This window comes from Brachycentrus maculatus, unplaced genomic scaffold (genome assembly GCF_059751285.1).
Source record: "Brachycentrus maculatus isolate JH-2025_06_01 unplaced genomic scaffold, ASM5975128v1 h1tg000649l, whole genome shotgun sequence".
In the NCBI taxonomy this organism is placed as follows: domain Eukaryota; kingdom Metazoa; phylum Arthropoda; class Insecta; order Trichoptera; family Brachycentridae; genus Brachycentrus; species Brachycentrus maculatus.
Window position 1 is genome coordinate 10,467 of NW_028281385.1, and position 13,981 is coordinate 24,447.

The 13,981-nt window shown below is 32.3% G+C and overlaps 1 protein-coding gene across 1 annotated transcript in view; it reads left to right on the forward strand.

Moving 5' to 3' along the window:
* The first annotated feature begins 1,259 nt into the window (after positions 1-1,259).
* The window catches only part of LOC148300830 (protein jim lovell-like), a 31,663-nt gene continuing 18,941 nt past the window's right edge, over positions 1,260-13,981 (forward strand). Inside the window, exon 1 of the mRNA XM_088274211.1 lies at positions 1,260-1,800. The gene's annotated coding sequence lies outside the window, so the exon portion shown is untranslated. The remainder of the gene's footprint in view (positions 1,801-13,981) is intronic.

The following is a 13,981-nucleotide window of genomic DNA, read 5'->3' on the forward strand; positions in this document are numbered from 1 at the left end:
CCATTGAGTACGGATAAGGGTTAGATATATCTATCTATACGTTGAATACCTAACTAATTGATTCGTCTGTCACTTTATAGTAATATTCATCCGTTTTTAAATTCAGATTTACAAATTTATTTAACTAGTTTTTTTGTTGTGATCATTTCATTATTAGCTGAATATTTCATTTTCGATTTTTTCACGGTTCTCCAGGTTTCTGTTAAAAAAACTTTTTTATTCAAATGTGAATGTGTTTGTCCCTCCAATCATTTGTGCATTTTATAAGCAAGCATATTATGTCAATTTACTTAAAATTAATTGTTTCAAAATTTTTTCTCCAAAATTAATGAATTACCATTACATTTGTTGTGTAAACCTATTTATTTGATTAACCTATTTGTAAACCTATGTATTTCTGTACAACTAATTTTGATTTGCATCATTTGGGCTTCTCCAAGATTAAAGTTGGTATTATTTTTGGTTCAAAAGATTAACCAGCTGTTAAATCGCAAAATTTAATTATTAATTATAAGTACATGTTTAAACTTATACTACACTTATGTGCCCATGCTATTTTTCCCACGTTATATCAATTAGATTACTGTTGAAAAAAAAGCATAGATAACTTAAAAAATATATACCTACCAAATAGCTACAATTTTGTTTTTAGCTTTTATGGGGTATTTTAAATAAAATACTTATAAATATGGCCAGTATATATGGCGCCGTTTTAGAGGGAAATCACCTTAGTTGTGGGAAAGGGCGATAGTGAATATATTTATTTAAATAAAAATTGACCATCTTCTTTTTCTTCTGCTTGGTGTAGGCCTTGTGACCTGTTTTTAAGAGGGAATATATGACGAGTGTAAACAGAATGTTGACAAAAAAAGTTGTAATAAAGTTTTTTCTTCTACCCGTGATTATTTTTAAATTTCACAAATAACAGAGTTAGTTTATGTTAACTATTTACGACAGTTACATTTGAAAAACATTTATCGTAATTCGTGATTTGTGTTAAAGAAAATACGGCTGTGTCCGCGATAGTTTTCTTCGGTAATAGTGCCTTCGGGGGCGCGGGAGGAATCGGCGGCGACACGTTCATCCGCGACACTCATCTGTCCATCTCCTCCCCCTCCCCGCCGGCGGCCCCACCCCGCGGGGCCGGGCCGCCATTGGCCGCGCCGCCGGACACCCCTCCCGCGGCCCCCGCCCCGCCCCGCGGCCCGCTGGCCGAGTGGCGGACTCTGCCAAACGCTGTCCGGTGGTCAGAGCGGCTGCACCGCGTCACCTAGCCACGAGCCTCTGTTTACGCGCGGAGATCGGCCGCCAGATCCCGCTAACAAGTGTCACTGCCACCAACAGCCGCGCGCGCTCCAAACACCTGAGAACCGAACACGCGATGCCAAAAGTGAATTTCGTTCTTTTTTCAAATCGAACCTGTGTTACCAACAATAAAACAAGTGACTTTTTGCCGCGCAGTGACGTTCTGTTTTCAGACTGCTTCTAACTAACTCCGGATTTGACAATTCATTTTAGTGTTTACCTCGTAGCGTTTTATATTTATTCCTGTTAAAAACATAATTGACAGGTGTATTTTCCTACGTATTTGACAGCTAAGCCTAGCCCGGTGCCCGCGTAAACAACTCACCTGTGCATACGAAGTGTCTTGTGAAGAAACTCGAGTGATAGTAAATTACCGCAAACAGTTCGAACGACAGGAATTAATTGCGGGATTCGAATCCTCCGCCGAAGAAGTGGCATTAGAAACAAAGCTGTGTCTAAACAAAGGTGTTTCTCCCATTAAAAAGTCGGAAAAAGGTAAATTTTTCGTTAATAATTTATAATTACAACGTACTGTCACTGGAGCCGAAATTCCATGTGAATGTCAGATGAGAACAATGAGTATTTTAGCCTGCTAATTACACACTCCTATACCCGGAGAACATGAAGTACGAGGAAGGTTTACTCGGCCTCTGCCGCGCCATGCAAATTTTACGTTAGAATTGTTTAAAAAAATATTAACACCTTTCTCTTAGTCGTCTTGTTAATGAGCTTTATTGTTTCACTTCACATAACGTTTCATTACACTATCAATTAAGATACGTTATTATTCATTCCCGACTCGTTGCATGTTCGTAATTTAGCCTCTCGAAAAAGCGGCATAAATTATTATGTCGCTGTTAACAAAGTCCTTAACATTAATAATTACGTTTTATGATTTAATAGCCAGTTAATCTTCTGACCCAAAAATAATACCTCGTCAACATGTCAACTCCCGAAAGATAACGATCTTTTATTTTCATATTTCAAGTGGTTGGTTCGCTTGAACTTTTGTAGGGATCGAAACGTCATTTCGCTCACTCCTTTCAAGAACGTCATAAATCAAAAAACTTCGTTTTTCAGGAGATCGTTTTTAAAGTTTTAAAATATAATACAATGTATTGAATAATACAATGCATAAGTGATTTTTTCACTGTAATATTTATTCAATGTTATCCTGGACTGGCACCTGAAGCGGAGGGCTGATCACCTTTCCTTCATGTGTAAAACGATCAAGATAACACTTCGTTTATATGACGCAGTGCCCTATGCACCACTGGGGTGCGGGTAAGGGTTTTATTATTATTATGTATTGAAAATAAATATCAAGCCACTTACTGAACTTTTTACTGTGCAACAGATCTTTTTAGGTAAAACCTTAAGGTTTTTTCTCCATTTGAAAAATATTTAGTATATTTAAAAAAATAATTAAACAATACCTTTTCTTCAAAATGCAAAAACAACACTTTCTACCATGTAGCGGGTAAATATTAAGTTAAAAATATGCCTCTTTTGCTGGGATATAGTACATTTTCTGGGCATTCCGAAAACGTGCACAACTGAAAATTGACGATTTTTATTTATGAAGTTCTTGAAAGGAGTGAGCGATTTGTCAAAGTGTTGTGTATTTTATGATTAGGAGAACATTTTCGGATTGGAAAGTCGGACTGCATAATGGATAGTGGAATTATTGTAGTTGGTAATCTGAATAAGTCCCACGCGTAGCGTATAAACGGCACTGCATACAACAAATATAGGCAAAGTAAACCTGTTCTGCAAGGAAACGCTCCAGATAAATACCTTCGGACTGGATGCAAACTGGGAAACGAGTCCACTGAACCGCGATCATCTGATTAATCAGCTGACATAACTACACAATAAATTATTTTTAAAAATAAAACAAAATAACAACTAAGTATGTATCCGCCTCCGTAGTGTAAGGTTTAGCACGCTCGGCTACCGTTATGGAGGTCACGGGCTCGATTCCCAAGGGGGGCAAAATAAATATAACTGATTTTTTCACTGTAATATTTATTTGATATTATCCTGGACTGGTACCTGAAGCGGAGGGCTGATCACCTTTCCTTCATGTGTAAACGATCAAGATAACGCTGCGTTTATATGACACAGTGCCCTATGCACCATTGAGGTGCGGATAAGGGTTTTATTAATATGTAGTTTTTCCACATTAATTTTATTTGACCTGCAACCGGGTTTCGTCATAACTGACATTATCGGGCGTGTGATTACATAAAATCAGGGTTTTCAACCCCTGCCTTGTTGTGTTTATTTGCACATAGAATTATCTAGCCTCACACCAGTCTGATGATGTCGGTTACGACGAAACCCAATTGCTGGTCAAATAAAATTCTCGTGGAAAATCTGCATAAGTATTGTTATTTCATTCTATAAAATGCAGTTACACCAAGAAATGTCAGTACAAGACTTATATTTAAATAAATATTTTATTTATTTTAAAATAACTACACGATATTAATATTTTCCTTTAAGGTCTAATAATGTACTCTGATATAAGATTTTGAAGTTTTGGGTTCGACGCTTAATTCTGTCATATCTTATCCAATATTTTTTTTTGCACAGTACCTAAGTTCATCTTTCGTCAAAATATATACTTATTGATATTTCAAAATCAAAAAAAAAATACAAGGCGTTTTTTACGAGACTTTTAGTGTGAAAATGTTAAACAATTCAAATTGTATTACTAGCCTTTTATCAGAATTAAGTAAGTGCTTATAGAACATAATGGTAGGTATTTGATTTTTGGATTCATATTTTTAAAAATCATATGATTAATGTTTTAATTTTTAAATCAATCACAAATTTATTGAGTCTACTTTATTGTATTTATGTTTTTAAAAAAAATTGCTTTTTCCCTTTTATTATTTATAAAAATTATTACAATTTAATACATTTTAATCGTGATCTCTTACTGACATTTTTATTATCATAATTGTTTATAGTGGGCAGCTCAGTAGTTGGAATAATCGGCGGGTATGTATGCATGAGATACATGAATTTGGAAGAGGCAAATAATGTTTTAAAAGACAGAGTGGTGTGGCGTTCTTTTCTCTCTGCCTACCCCTGCGATAAGTGTTATTTAAACATCGTGATATAAGTTAGTTAATATCACGATTTTTAAAGAATACAAAAAAATTCACGTACCGTCATTTTTATGTATTTTGATACATAAAATATAACAATGTAATATGTACATTAAACGTATGTAAAGAAATATTCTATGTTAATTTTTTTTAAATGTACCATATGTACGCTGCAATATTATTGTTTAAAATCAAAATCTGTAGTATTAATGTTCCTATAACTTCTACAATACTTGTTTTATTAGAAAAAAAAATCACCTGTTATACTTTAACACACTTAGTATATAAGAATAATCAAAGAATAGTAATTAATTTATTATTTTAATTTTTCTCATAAAAAATCGATTAATGCAGAATTATATTAAAAGTTAAATTCGCGTAACGTGATTAGAGAACGCCACACCAATTTGTCTGCGAACAATCTTCCATATTCATGCATTTCCTCATGTAGGTATAACATTTGCACCTGAGTTAAGACATTTTGATAACGAAAATAAGTATGAACCCTACCTTCGTTGTTTTGCCCTTAATTTGCTTAAAATTGGGAGGGTTGCAGCCAAGTAATAATATCGTGTTATAAATTATGATCATGAATTTCATAATGTGCATACCTATTTAGAATTAAGGCAAGACTTGGATTTTTACAAAACCTTTAGTGTTATTTAATAATGCTGAATACAGTGATTAGAGGTACCCCGAGTCATTGTTCGTCAGTAATGCGATTTTAATTGTTGCATTTTTCTCACCAGAGTAGAAAAAAATATTGAATGAACTATTGCAATGTCACTTTAATAGTTCTATTATGTGTATTTACATACATACTCGTATCTTATTGATACGATAGCAGAAATGAAGATGTTGGGATGATAATATGTAAGTCTGGGCACTTAACCTGTCATTAACTGGTTCAGGTGATCACTTTATGTGTTAATATATACAATATTTTTTAAGAGAAATATTTGTTTATTTAAACTAACTAACTAACCATCACGCCGCTTCCCCGCAGGGATAGGCAGAGAGAATCGAACGCCACACCACTCTGTCTTTGCAAACATTCTTTGCCTCTTCTACATTCATGCATCTCCTCATACATACCCGACGATTATTACGACTCCTGACCCGGCCGCTTTCAAGTATTTGACATACCTGATTGTGCCAAGTTTTCCTCGGTCGTCCTCTGCTTCTTATTTGTTATTTATTATTTACAAAAGTACTTATTTACAAAAGTGGCATAATTAACATAGATCAGAAACTTGCATTTATTTTTTATATATGAGATTCTTTCAGGTTATTTTCTCGTACTAGGAAAAGCCTGAATTACTTAATTTTTTATTTTACCATATCAATAACATATTACATGGAAAGTTTTACTGAAAAAAGTCTTTAAAAAACATTATGTAATTCTGCCACATTATAGCCAATGTTCAAAATGTGAACAGCGAGCTTTCACCGTAGACGGTAAGTTGTCGAAGGCAACCCTTATAGCGGAAGTTGTCTAGAATAAATTAAGAAAACGAACAGATTATGGATTTGGTTTTTTCAATGTCACCAAATCATTATTATGAGGCCGGAGAGAAATCCTAAATATCTCTGGAATTTTTCTTATCTTTTAAGTGCATCGCGTGCCAGAGGCTTCCAGAGCTTTTCGCCTTGTTGACCTGATACGGTGTCGTCAGACTTCTGTCTTGCCAAATCTGAAAAAAAATAGTTGGGTAAAAAAGACGCAAACGATTATGTCAATTTTAAGTCAGTACATTTAAGATTCATATGAATTATTTTGACTGTGATAAAGGCATTTTTTAAATGATACTTTTGAAGATTGAAGAGAATGAGATATATTTATATATATATATATACATGTATATATATATATATATATATATATATATATATATATATATATATATATATATATATATATATATATATATATATATATATATATATATATATATATATATATATATATATATATATATATATATATATATATATATATATATATATATATATATATATATATATATATATATATATATATATATATATATATATATATATATATATATATGTTAGAATACAAGGTCGTTTTATAATTGTTAATAATAATAATAAAACACGGTATTAAGAAATCATACATTTGTTAACAGCAAACTTAAAAGCAGACAAACCCTATTACGGATACACGTGGATCGTGCAAGCAACCCTTTCCACGAAGTGCGGATTAATTCGCGCGAAGGATATCCACTCCAACATATTGGGTTTTTCTCCTTGCGAGTGAGTCACCGTATGGTCTGAATATGTCGTACAATCCATACAATACACAATAGCTTAATGCCTCCGTGCATTCTCCGTACCTGTGTTTTCAGTTTAGTTTAGCTGGTTTTTACTTTACTTTGTTACTTCATAATAGCACACATAGCAAGTTGTACTTATACTTTACTTTACCACTTATATTATACCTTTGTGTGATCACCGCTACTACGACAGTCCCGGACCTGATACGATTTACCTTGATTCGCGGATTATCGGCCACCATCTTGCATACCGTGAATTGACTTTCAACATATAAAGTTTTATTAATATATTAAATAAGCCGTAAAGATTTTATCATCACAAATATGTAGGTGTGTTAAATAATACAATTATGTAGTTAATTTAAACATAAAAAAATCAACTTACCATACTTATAAATAAATATGTTTGTATACCATATTATACTGCGTATTCATGTACATTATTTGATTCGTTCGTCTTGTCACAAATTACTATTTTTTGCTGACCAAACTATGGATTTTTATGTCGGTTTTTCGTATCCAATATCCGTATATCAGGTGCCTACTTTCTATATTAAAAAAATATATTGTTTGTTTTTAATCAATTAAAATGACTGAGAATCAACTGAGAGTTGACCCGAACACAGACGAATCGTTTGTAAACGGAGTGCTAAAAATCTACGATACCACGCCCCTTGGGGCTATTATGAATATATACTACAACACCATATTATTTTTGGTAGATCGTCTTTGGTGGACAACATGGTAAACATTTTACTATAATTTAATATCACGCCTTTATAAAACTGTATTTTAAATTAACAATATAAGAATTTCTGCTCAGTAAAAAGCTTCTTTTCGTCTCACCAATAGACGTCTCTAGTGAAGTTCTAGTGATTCAAGAACAATGTTTCTGAATTGGTTCATATATATAGAACTTCCAAGAATTTGAGTAGTGTGGTTGTCAATAATGGGTAGAATTGGTGAATGTTACACGTGTGTAAAGTGATCACTTAAACCAGCCTACGACGGTCGTCAGCCCCGTAAATGCCCAGACTTCCATATTCTTCTTCATCTTTGATGAGATGCCAAAAAAATAATATGAACAATAAAAGTTTTTATATCACTACGAATTATGATACCATTTATGTATTAATATTACATTATTAATAAACAATCACACCACACTTGTATTCTTAGTAAGGGACAATTATTAATAATAGATAGCAGAGCGGGTTCGAACCCAGAAACTCTGTCTCAAAGTTCGCGACACTAACCACGGGACCACAAACCGCCGTGCCTAACTTGTATAAATATGAATTACTTGTTAATTACTCTCTTTTCACCCATTGTGTGATGTTCATCTGTTCGCTAAAAGTACTTTTCTTACGATGGTTCTTAACCTAATGTTCTAGATATTTACACAATTATTATTTATTTGAAAAATACATTTTCAATTTTTTCCCCCATAGTAATTAATAATGGGAATATCTTAAATTCTAAATAAAATTATTCCCATATTATTTTGACTAATTTAATTTTCACATATCTTAGGTAACTTCATTCTAGTTTATAAGATTTTTTTACTGATTGACTCTACATTTAAAAGTTCTTCATGGGACCACGAGTTTAAGTTTAGGAGTAGAAATTTAAGTCACGTTCACAAACACTGTATAAGGGAAAAATCAAAGCATACACTTTTGTAGGGAAAGTGGCAAGCTACCCTACGCGAAAACTAAGGGAATGTGTAAGATGTAACCTTGTGATTGGTGTTATTTTTTAATATGAGATTAATAATAATACGAATTTGGTCGGCAATAGAAGCAGCGGTAGATTAAGAAAAATTTGGCACGATCAAGTATGTCAAATACTTGAAAGCGATTAGGTGAGGAGTCGTAATAGTCGCCAGTTATGGATGAGTAAGAATGTTTGCAAAGACAGAGTAGTGTGGCGTTCTATTATATCTGCCTACCCCTTCGGAGAAGCGGCGTGATGGTTAGTTAATATGTAGGAAATTTATATCAACGAAAAAGTTTTTAGAATGTTTTCGGGTGGTTTTTCAAGAAAATATCGCTGAAAATAATACAGAAATTCGGGTGTATGAAATTTGAATACCTCTCGAAGGAATTTATTTTTATTAAGCGGCATCGTGTTATGCGTTGTTTTTTATTACTTTATATTATAGTTTTTGGCGTTGCACTGGATATTATTGTTTAAGCAAAACAATATGAAACATGACCTTTAGAAAAGTTTCCCAAACTATAGGTATTTATGCCCTCTTTCTCTAAGACTGCTAAAAGGTGGGTCCCAAGATTGGAAACCACCTCTGAGCTGTCTTAGAGAAAAATAACCCTATGATCTATAGTATGTAATAATACTATAGACGTCACAGTCGTTTAATTTCATAGAATAAGACGAGTTCAAAAGAAGTTTTAATATCGTAATAAACGCATTGAAATATTTCAAGTTACTCATATATTTTTAATATTTTTTTTAACTAGTTAACTTCAGGCATTTTACAACTTATAAGTATACAGATTTTTTTTTGTATTTTGTATATGAAAAGCATTGTTAACTTTGTGTTATGGTAATATAACACTCTCCTTATCATTCATTGTTCACTTTGTGTAATACCACTTTAAAAATCACTACTTCGTAAAAATATTCCACTTTTAAAAATATTCCCATTGCGATTCATTTGTCTTCTTTCTCTCAAAATTTTATTTTTGTGTTCATGTCAGACCGTAACTTAAAATTTAATATTAATCCACATATGACCTGATTATGGAATGATTATTCCGAAACCGGTTGTCACGAAGTAGTGTTTTTTAAAGTGGTATTACACAAAGTGAACGATGAATGATAAGAGCGTTTTTTGTTTTTGTATCTAACAATTTATAATTCTCTTTAATTTAATTTATATTTTTCCAAATTTAAGAATTACTTTTAAAATTTTAAACCTTAAAACTGACCATAAACCTTTTAACCCTTATCTGTTACCTCAGGAATCATTCATGCCAGGTTGCTTTTGTGAATTGTTATAAATAATTAGCGCCTCCCGGTTTTGATTACAATTTTTCTTTACGGAGTTATAAGAGAGCCTATTTCCTTTCATAAATAAAACATAAAAGAAAGAATAATAATCGCGCTTCCGGAATAAGATGATAAGTACTCGTATACTTAAAAGCTTTAAAAATTAAAAGGGTTGAAGTTTTCCTGCAGAAGCCTATCTATGAATTCTTAACCGTATTTTAAAATTAATTTTCGTCCTTTATAAAATAGGAATCTCAAATTTGAAAATGCACATATTTTGATGAATGCAAAATCTAATATCCTTAAATTTAGGTTTTAAATATATTTTCTTGTTTATTATTTTGATCCCTTGAGAAAAAACGTGTATGTATGTATAATGATATTACGTATAGGCAGGGGCGTGCCTTCCATATAGGTTGAAAAGCAGTGCCTCTCGTAACTTCACCCGCGTAACATATAAAAACGCAACCAGTGCCTACTCTATCTTACTAAGTAGTACCAGCTTGCCTTACTATCTACCTCTACTGCCTACCCTAGTAAGTAGGACCTAGCTTACCTTACTATCTACATCTACTGCCTATCCTAATTAATTCTCTGTCCACGCCACTGCGTATAAGTAGGTACATTTTGTTTCATATACTGTTAATTTCGTTGAAAAAATGTTTAATTTTCTTCTTTGTTCTTCCTACAATCTTTATGATTATTGGTTTGCTTCTTTCACGGTCAGTCACCACTCGACTCCATCCTCCGCTCGTCCCCTCAACTCGGCGTACACGCTAAAACGCATTTCGGAGATAATTTAATTAATGTACATTTTTTTATGGGAATTGCATTTATTTCTCTTGCTTATTATGTACAAGGTTTAAAGATCATTAAGTGGATTTTTATTTATTCTAACCATACAAATATGTTTAAATTTTAATCTGTGTTGGTAACAGGAGGGATAATCTAGTGTGGGCCAATCGGGAACATCTCAGCATTTACTCATTGCTGGGAGGAAACCACGTAAAACTCCTCAGGAGAAGCCGGACTGTTGACTGTAGTCAGCAGATCTTCCGTTCCACTAGAAGAGGGTTCGCCATTTTGTGGCCTAGCATTAGCTAGAACACGGATTACCATGTAGGTTTAACTAGGTCGTCCTCTGTAGTTTGTGCCTTCGCACATGCCTTCCGCAATATTAAGAAGCAGATCTTGGTGTCTTAAATTATGCCCTATCAATATGGCTCGCTGTCGTGTTACTTTATTTAGTATATAACTAGACTCACAAACCTTCACCCCTTCCACATTCATGCATCTCTTCATACATACCCACCGAATTTTTCATCATGCCTGATTATGCCAAGTTTTCCTCGGTCTTCATCTGCTTCTTTTTTCAACTACATTCGCCCTCTTAATTTTTGTTTTCCCGTAAATATTAGAGTGAAAAAGAAAATATGAGTCTGCAGGCAAAATTGTAATGTATGTATATTTTTACTTTTATGTCCGCTTCCGTTGTGTAATAGGTTGTGTACCTACCCGTTTGTACCAGCTGAAGGTTTGGTACGAGGTTCGACTCTCAGGGGGGTGAAAATAAATATCGCTTATTTTTCACTCTTATATCTATTCAATATCACCCTAGAGTGGTACCCGAAGCGCTAGAATTAATAGTTTTCGTTATGTAATTAACGATAAAGATAACACTTCCTTAATGCGATGAAGTGCCATATGCACCTGTTAGTCCGTATAAGGGTTAGAAAAAGATTTGTGTACCAGTATAGGTAGGTATTATAAAATATGATACTTTTTTATGAGTAGGTAGTCAGGCCCTTATACTATATCAACCATGTGGAGTATTTGAATTTAATACTGTTTTATTATTCGTTGAACCTTTTTATGAGAATTCTCGAAAGTTCGCTGCGACCCTTATTCCAGAATAAAGAGATTTAAAAATCATAATCCTCCCTTTTATAGGTACGAGGTTATTGCAGACTTATTCCTTACCCCGGGGTATTTATAGACCTTCTTAGAACGGCCAAATCTAAAAACTGATTACACCAAGTATATATTGAGTTATTTATGTAAACAAAAAGTATAATTTTTTTTACATCTCAACATAGATGAAGAAGAATATGGAAGTCTGGACATATACGGGGCTTACGACCGTTTAGGCTGGTTTAAGTGATCACTTTACACACGTGGAACATACACTAATTCTACCCATAATTGACAACCATACTATTCAAATTCTTGTACGTTATATATATATATATATATATATATATATATATATATATATATATATATATATATATATATATATATATATATATATATATATATATATATATATATATATATATATATATATATATATATATATATATATATATATATATATATATATATATATATATATATATATATATATGATCCAATTTTTAAACATTAATTTTCACTAGTGTCATCTATTGGTCAGACGAAAAACCTTTTTTTATTGAGTTTAAACTCTTATTTGTATGTGAGATCCGAATCCTGGATTATGCCAGACTATTATTACTTAAACCAGCCTAAGACAGTCATAAGCCCCGTAAAAGCCCGGATTTCCATATTCTTTTTCACCTTTGTATTATCTCCAATTATAGGGGTTATTTATCATATTATTTTTTTGACATCTCAATCTACAATTGGAGACAATCCAGATTTGTGAACAAGTATTTGGACACACTCAAAATGTTGTTTAAGTGTATAATATTCGGTTCTAAACAGTAATTAAAGTATTCCATTTCCGGGCAATACGAGTAAGTATTAAGTATACATGTATTTTATTGTAAACCTTCTCAGGTTCTAGAAATGAATGCGAAACGATTTAAGTGTTATTACTGCCACCTATTGTGCGAGAATTGTAACTCATCTCCGCTGGTCCTATTTTCAACAACTTTTGTCATTTAAAAATACAAAATTAGGTCCGAAGTATTTATTACATCTTTTTAAAAAAATACGCTAATTATTTCGGAATTGTTATCACTAGATTATATATATATATTATTTGAATTAATGCAAATTTTATTATAAAGGTATTAAAATATAATTCCCAATGATAAGAAATAAAAATAAAAATTCCTTCAACCTTCAACGTCCCAAGGACCCAACTCTAAAATTTAGAATTAGCTTCACATACGGTGTTTGAAAATGATAAATGCATAGATTTTACCACAAAGTGACTGCCCAATCATTTAATGAAAATATAATTGGTTGGATTAGCTTTTTATCCTGTTGTGGGCCTTATGCGTACCGAATAATGAATGTGCACTGTATAGGATGGATGCAGTGTTGACTTGATCATTAATTACATAAAGGCATGGTAACAAGTTATGAATTTCTTTGATAGTTCGAAGGTTTTTTGTGTATGTTAGAAATTCAAGAGAATATTACAGACAAACATGCATAACGGTAAAATAAAAATAAAACAATACAAGTACAATTACATATTTCCTTCACAAACATTTTAATGATTAAAGAAAACACTTGTTTTTTTACCACTTGAGTTTTGTTATAGACTACATGTTTCAGAAGTTAAACTTCCATCATTCAGGTCTGTATAATAACTAAAATATGAAATATAATATTGTTCTATAAATAAGGAGAGGGGAAAGTAAGGGTAAAAAACAAGTGTTTTCTTTAATCATTGTAACATGTCTTACCACAAAGTTAATGCCGAAACAATAAATAAAATAAACATTTTAATAATATTATTCTGAAATGTTTTAGAAGAAACATATATCTCATCTAAAATTAATTTATATTTGATTACACGTTTTATTATAATCAGGTCCTATATTTTTGCCTGGCTTTGCATGTCTTTTAGAAAATTTCGAAAAATTTTGTATTTCTGGTTTGTATGGGCTACTGAAACCCTAAAATTAATAAATGATTCATGTTTCGAAAAATATATATGTAATTATTTGGGATTTAAAAAAACATTAGAGTGATAAAAAATCAGTTATGTTAATCGGACCCGAGACCCTCTTTTAAACGCGCTTACCACTACATTACGGACGCGGCAAGTGCAATTATAATATGTATTATAATTTGTATGTATTGTAACACAGATAGATATTTGTATATATTTCTCAATATAAAAACTCAACTTAATAGTGTGCATATGACAGCACTAGTATGCTGATGTGCTTTTTCTCATTTCGTAAAATGAATCGTGTATTATACAAACTCACGTGATTTTTTCTCAAATTACACGAAGCACCCTAAAAT